Source organism: Grus americana, chromosome Z (genome assembly GCF_028858705.1).
Source record: "Grus americana isolate bGruAme1 chromosome Z, bGruAme1.mat, whole genome shotgun sequence".
NCBI classification, from domain to species: Eukaryota; Metazoa; Chordata; class Aves; order Gruiformes; family Gruidae; genus Grus; species Grus americana.
The window spans coordinates 83,257,425-83,263,791 of record NC_072891.1 but is presented as its reverse complement, the minus strand read 5'-3'; the positions used below and the strand labels follow the sequence as shown (position 1 = coordinate 83,263,791).

Sequence of the window (6,367 nt, the reverse complement as noted above, 5' to 3'; positions counted from 1 at the left end):
CTGCCTGACTCTTTTCCCTTTGTGAGCAAAAACTGCAAGTAGAGCTTTATGTTTTAGTTGCTGTTGCTTAACTGCATCGTTTTCACCCAGTTTTAAAGGCAGAGTTGTTTTTAGGGGCGGTGAGGGCGGCAAGTGGTCACTTTTAGGAAACTGAAAGAATTATCAGTTTGTTGTTTAAAATGTTTTTAAGAGAAGAAAGCTGTGTTTTCTAGGGGTACTGCTTGTTTCAGTTAATCTCTTCTGTAAATTTGATAGATATTAATTTATCTGGTGCAGATAAAAAAGTAATATTTACAGGAATACTCAGCTGATATTCCAGAGAGTGACTAATTACTGGTTTCTGGCCTACAAATCTTTGAACTCTATCAAGTATCAGGGAGTAGAAAAGACAATGTACCTGTAATTTTTTTCTAAATACTTACTTCTTCCATTGAAGCTAATTCCATCATCAAAAGTATTCACCTCTTCACAGCTGAAATATGGTGTTATGAGTCAGTCTGCTGAGCAGACTTCTACTTTCGCGTTGGGCATCATCTTGAGAGATAAACTGCTGCTTTCATCCACTTTGTAAAATCACAAAATACATGACCTGAATTTTTAAATGTGTGCTTAATCAACTTGTAAAACTTGTAAATGTTTGCAAGGTGCATTTATTAACTTCTAAATCATTGTGATTAAGGTCTGGTCTGTAGAAAAAATTACATATTACTTCCACCTATTTTGATCTTACTCTTTCAAAAGCATGTAACAGAGAATGGACTTTGAATTCTGCTTTATTCATTTCCTGTTTTCTATTTGACCAATTTATATTATGGGCACTTTGATACACTTCAGGAGAAGTAACTGAACATCTAACCATAGTATCTAACAATTATTAAACATGAAGTTACAGAGGAAGACTATTGTACCTATATCCATGGCAGAAGAAAAATTTAGCCCAGAAAATAATCTTGATTATAGCGGCCCTTAGCCAAATGAAAGATGATTTGATTTTCAAGTATTTAGAGCTTTATTTTCATTGTACTTGACTTTTTAATGTTGGTTGCTGAATACCAGATAAAATGGTTTTCATTTTTGTAGGTTTGTCTGAAAATTCAGACAAAACAAAACAAACTATATTTTATGAAGAAAAATTATTTTTTCCCATCTTTTGGGATGAGTAATCACAAGAAAAGCAGGAAAATCACTGTGTGGGAAGCAGCGGCCTGGCAGCAGAAACCAGACAAAACAGCTTTGAAAGGGTCAGCTGGCATCTGAAGTAGCTGTTTTCTGCTCATGTCCCAGACTTGGTATTTTAATCTCAGTAGCAGCAAAACTCCATCACTGAAAGAAGCCTGCTATGCTCAGTACAGTTAATCTCCATTAATAAACATGATTTTCCTTTCAAGGATTAGTTTTCCTGTTGCTTTTTGACAAAAGCGGGAGTAGGTGACCGGTGACAAAAGGGACGGCTGAGGGGAACTTACTCCTGAAGTTGTGCATCTCAGAGGATGATGGGCACAGATTACACCGAGACAGCTCTCACCCACGGAGATGTGAATCTGCTAACTCTCACCTCTTTCTGTGGGCAGGATTGAACCGGGGGAGGGGAGGGGTGGGTCAAGTAGCAATTTTTCATCGTGAGCCACCCTCGCTATTGTTTTCCTAAATCTAGTTCTGTCCTACCTATAATGGGAGAAGAATCCGGGAGGTGGGGGGTTATAAATTATGCTTACAATAAAGCCTGGAATAAATTGTTCCTTCCGAGTTTTATTAATTACTTTTACAGAGCTGCCCGGTTCAGGGAGTAAACTCCCCCCCCCCCCCCCCGGCTCGCGTCGGTTTTCAACGTCACGACAGGGTGTTGAGAGATCCACTCGATTCCTCAAACCCACTTCCCCCCGCCCCCAAAGTTTTCAACAAGTTGTGCGCTGCCGCTGCAGCCCCGCGGCGGGCATTCCCGCGGAGAGCAGCGGAATTCCCGCGGGGGTGCGCGGGGCGGGACAGGGGGACGCAGTGCATCTGTCCCGGATGACGGAACCGCTGCTTGAGACCAATAAAGGATAAAATCCAATCAAGAAAAAAGAGAAAAAAAGGATACAAACCCCCCCCCCCCACGACCGGTTTTTTTCCCCGCTCCAGGTGTTTTTTCGCATTCATTTCACGTCTTTTTCAGCCGCGTCCGTGCCTCCGCACCCGCGCTTGGTGCAGCCCCTCTCCTCGGCCTCATTCCGCCGCGTTTCCCAAAAATTCTGCTGCCTTTCCTCGCCCCTCGCACCCCCCCCACCCCCCGCCCCCCCCCCCCCCACACACACACACGCACCCCGTCATTAATAAATTTCATCCCTTTCCCCTGTTCTTCGCTTTTGGCTCCATCGGGATCCGCCCCATTCCGCACCCGCGGGAAGGTGAGCGCCGTCACGACCGCACCGCCACGTTTTCCGGTGGTTTTCCAAAGTATTGGACAACTCTTAAAAAGGAAAAAGTCTCCGTTATTTTTAGGCTTAGTCTGATTTTTTTTTTAATTATTTTTCCCGAGGAGCACGGACGTGGGCGAGGGTAAGGGTGTGTTTGCTCTCCCCCGCCTTACCTGCGTCGCTTCCGCGTGCCTTTTTTATTATTATCATCTTTCCTGCTTTTTCTGCTGTTTCCCCGTTCCCCGCGTTTCTCACTTCCCAGCTCCGGGGCAGCGGGGACGCGGGTGCGGAAGCCCCGAGGAAGCCCGCGGTGGTGGAGGCGGGCGGGGGGAGCTGGAAGCCTTAACCCCGCCGCTGGCCTGGGCTCCGCGCAGCTCCGCGGGTGCGGAGCGAGGTGGCTCCATGCGCCGCCGCCAGGGGGCAGCAGCGCCCCGCGCTCCGCCGCATCCCCCCCCCCCGCGCCCCCCCCCATCCCCATCCCCGTCCCCCCTCCGTCCCCCGTCGGGGTTGCCGCTGCCGTTAACGACCGCCCCGGACCCGGTACCACCCCAGGGACCGACCAGCGGTGAGCGGCGGCTCTCTCCGACCGGGGCCCGGCGGGGGCCGGCGGTGGGTCCCCAGCCCCGCAGCCGCCCGGGCCGGAGGAGGGTCCCACCGGCGGCGCCGCGGGCTGACCCTCCCTCCCCGTCCGTGCGACCGTCTGTCCGTCCGTGCCGCTGTCCGCTCCGCAGGTTGGTTTCTTTGTCCCGTCTTTTAATAATCCTTATCATGGTGATTATAATTAGAATATTGAAAATAGTAATAATAATATGCATAATGTAATATACTAATATTGTTGTTGTTATTATTATTATAATGTATTTCTTATATGTATCCCTCCGGAGAGGGAGAGGTGCGTACAGAGGTCGGGCACCAACCCGCTCAGGGAGGCTTGAAAACCGGGCAGAAGCACTCTTATGTCGGGATGAAAAACATCGTGGGGGGCGCGGGAGGGAAGTGTTTTATTTTGTTGCTGAACGCTGGCGGTTTCACACCGCTGAAGTTCGCTGGCAGTGACGGAGCGGGCGGGGGGGGGGGGGGGGGGTGGTGCTGGCGGCGGCTCCCCACGGTGCCCGTGGGGTGCCGGCTGCGGGGGGCGAGGTCTCCATCATCCTGCGCAGGTGTCTGCTCTGGATGGGACTGCCTCCTGCCAAATCAAAGCAAAACAAAGCAAGAAGACTTTTCCCCCGCTCTAGAAGTAGTGTGCCTGCGTCCTGCTCTCCTTCCCGTCCCAGTTTTGGGGAACCCGCGTATGAGGAAAAGGCCTTTTTCTGGGAGCAGGAGTGCTGCTGGTGTCTGGGGAGAAGTTGTCCGTGCAGGACGGGGGGGCTTCCTCACCTGGCAGGAACTTTAGCCGGGAAGTGCCCGGAGTCCTTCCTCAGCACAGCTTTGGGTTTTGTGACCCGAGCGCTTATTAGCATCTTAATTACCTTAATAACACGTAGCCGCAGAGCTATGCTATCTTGCACGTTACAGGGTGTCTGCAGGTCTATAGGGACACGAAAACCCTGTGGTGGGGTGCAACACCTAAGTGGGGGCTGCAGGCTTGTTCCTACACACTGTTGATTCCCACCTCCAGGTTGGTCCCCCGCCGTAGATCCACGATCACTACACCTGAGGGGTTAACCAATCCTTAAAACAATTTCACCGCCCCCACCCGGTATTCAGCAAGTCCAGTTGTTCATCTGGGGAAGAAAAAACAAACAAACCAACCAAAAAAAAGGTGGGAAAATAGTGGACCCTTTTAAAAATATCTCTTGCCGTTTCTACATTGCTTGGGGAAAATGATCCCATTTAAACGTGTCTGGAAAGCACGCCCTCGCCCCCCGCCTTCCCCCCCCCAAAAAAAAAAATTAATTAAGGCAATCGATAAAACTCTTCGTTTTCCTCTGGTGAGAATAACGATCTCAGCTGAAACAAGACAGTGGAGCTCAGGGAAGAACGGTTTGATGCTCCTCACATACCCGATCGGGATGAGCCGGTTGGTACCTTTTCAGCAGGGAAACCCCCATCTCGTTTTTGAGGCCGATCAGGTTCACTATTCCCCTTCTTCACTCACATAGAAAACACGGAGGTGTCGCAGTGTCCTTCCCGCCGTGGGCATCCCGCGTGGCTCAGCGCACACGCCGGACCTCCCGCGTTCGGGTGTGCCCCAGAGGTGTGCACGGAGCGGACCGAATCACATCTCTGTGTAAACAGGAGCAGTTCGAGGACCCTTCTTGCCGTGGCGGAACCCAGTAGCATCTTGTATTTGACCACAGTGGGAGCGGGATCTTACCCGGCTTTGTAAAGTTCGAGTCAAACGTGCACAGCCAAGGCATGTCCAGAAGTTCTTGTTTTGTTACTTAAGCACATTTTTGTAATAACACTCCACTCAAACTTAAAAAAAAAAAAAAAAATCAGCTTTTAAAAGAACACAGCAAACCTTCTATCCTCGTTTTTGAAATCGTACTCAGTTCCTCCCGAGAAAAATGTCCCCTCGCCTAATGGCAGTTTTGCTTAAGTACCAGCTGCAAAACTGCAATCTGCCTTAAGTTATTCGAATTACTAAGGTAAAAATAATACATTTTATTCTTATGATGTACTTGAAGCGATTTTGTCTAGTGAAGAGGAGGACCAAGTGCGTCCTGTCTTAAGCCAAATTCTCTTCAGGGGGTGCCACGGACCCACTGAGCACCCGGATTCCGGATCCCACTCTCCCACTGCCTGGACAGACAGTTTTCGGAGTGGCCTACTTTTTGCTCAGAAATGCAGGTGTACTATTCGCAAGGAGAGTTTTGGGGAGAAAAAAATCATTAGAGGAAAGGCGGAAATAGAATCAAAGCGTTTCACTTCGCCGGAGTAATTAAGCAGGATCTTAAATGTTTTATCCCCATTTGTACACCGTCAACCTCTTGGCAAGACTTTTTCTTCTGATAATTGTGTTCCGTACAACTGCATTATTACAACAATCTAATATATTTGGGGATAAACAATTTTAACTTCAGAAGATCCCCCGCTCCCTTTAAACTCCTTTGCAAAATCTGAATATCTTGCCTTGACTTGACATATGTGTATATGTGTAAGTTTAACAAGAGATGCGTTTGAGAGCTACATTTTAAAACAAATAGCCACATACCCTTGCAACTTGAACAACTGGGCCAAATTCTACCTCTTTAAAATCAACTCCACCGATTTCAATGGCTTTAGAAAAAAATTGGTGATTATTCCATGGTTAATAATCCACCTTTTTTCCCGCCTGAATTCTTAGAGATCGACAGCAGCTGATGCCTAACATCACTGGACCTGCCCAGAAATACCTTAACTGTTTGGGGTTTTTTTAAGTCGAAAACAATGTGTCCCTATTAAAAAAAAAAAAAAAATCACGCTGGCATTGTCAGTGTATCTAATAACTGCTCTGAAGAAGGATAAGCCTGAGTGTGAGTGTGTTCGAAAAGATGCAGACACCAGAAAATGGATGGTGCATAAAGTGAGAAGTGAGTACATATAATCAATAGCAGTGGTTATAGACAGGGTAAGGGGGGGGGGCGGGGGGGAAGGGGGCCGGGGGCGAGAAGCAAATTCAGGAGCTTGCTTGTTCATTTTTATGTGCTTCAGGTAGTGGCACATTGCAGCAAGAATATATAGGCGGTTGTTCTGATGTCAGTCCTTCTGATTTGAAAGGAAGTCAGTTCTAACATGTTTTAATTTCTGTTTTGAAAATAAGTAAATTTAAAAGAAAACGTTTCCCTGCTTTTTAGAATGAATAACATGATTTGATTAATTTTATTTTGATCATTTAAGCAATAGGAATTTTTAATTTAGTCTTAGCTGTTTGTGTTTATTACATTAACCTTTTTATATAACATCAAAATCTATGTGAAATTAAAAGTAATTTCTGAACATAATATAGGACGCTTGCGATACTTTTTTTGTTTATCTTAAATCATCAA

General features: G+C 47.1%; 1 long non-coding RNA gene across 1 annotated transcript; it reads right to left on the bottom strand.

Moving 5' to 3' along the window:
- Window positions 1-3,442: 3,442 nt before the first annotated feature.
- LOC129199709 (uncharacterized) lies at window positions 3,443-5,537 on the bottom strand. Its single transcript, XR_008574719.1, has 3 exons — window positions 4,400-5,537; window positions 4,009-4,120; window positions 3,443-3,582 (listed from the first exon to the last, which is right to left on the bottom strand). It is a non-coding gene; the product is annotated as an uncharacterized LOC129199709 (long non-coding RNA).
- Between the last annotated feature and the right edge of the window lie 830 nt (window positions 5,538-6,367).